General features: G+C 37.7%; 1 non-coding gene across 1 annotated transcript; it reads right to left on the minus strand.

The window, feature by feature from the left end:
• Positions 1–291: 291 nt before the first annotated feature.
• On the minus strand, positions 292–398 carry LOC128284951 (small nucleolar RNA R71). The gene has a single exon (XR_008275368.1). It is a non-coding gene; the product is annotated as a small nucleolar RNA R71 (small nucleolar RNA).
• Between the last annotated feature and the right edge of the window lie 405 nt (positions 399–803).

Genomic DNA, 803 nt, shown 5'->3' on the forward strand with positions numbered 1-803 from the left:
AATAATTTTGAACTAAAACCTAACACAATTCAAATGATACAACAGTTTGTTCAGTTTGATGGTTTGCAGGGTGAGGATCCCAATGCTCACTTGGCAAATTTCCTAGAATTTTGTGATACCTTTAAAATTAATGGCCTTTTTGATGATGCCATCCGCCTTCGGTTGTTTCCCTTTTTGTTAAGGAATAAGGCTAAACAATGGTTAAACTCATTACCACGAGGGTCAATCACTACTTGGGAACAAATGACCGAGAAGTTCTTATTTAAATATTTTTCGCCAGCTAAAATGGCTAAATTACGTAATGATATCTCTTCTTTTGTGCAGATGGCTTTAGAAACACTCTACAATGCATGGGAGAGATATAAGGACCTTTTGCAAAGATGCCCTCACCATAGGTTACCAATCTGGCTACAGGTTCAAACTTTTCATAATTGCCTGAATCCTTCGACTCGACAAATGGTTGACGCAGTTTCTAGCGGAACCATCAATAATAAAACACATGAAGATGCCTATGAATTTATAGAGGAGATGTCACTGAATAACTATCAGTGGCAAGTCATGAGGATAAAGCCAACGAAAACAACCGATGCTTATAATGTCAATTCAGTCGCCATACTTTCTAGTCAGGTAAAACTCTTGAATAAGAAAATTGATGGTTTTCTTAGTTCTTCACAGGTCCACCCAGTAATGCAGTGCGAAGCAAATGGAGGTGGATCGAGCAATTCAGAATACCCACCTTATGGCCACAACATGGAGAACAAGTAGTTAAATTAAATGGGTAATAATCCTCAATCTCAAAACAA

Source organism: Gossypium arboreum, chromosome 11, assembly GCF_025698485.1.
Source record: "Gossypium arboreum isolate Shixiya-1 chromosome 11, ASM2569848v2, whole genome shotgun sequence".
Lineage (NCBI taxonomy): Eukaryota > Viridiplantae > Streptophyta > Magnoliopsida > Malvales > Malvaceae > Gossypium > Gossypium arboreum.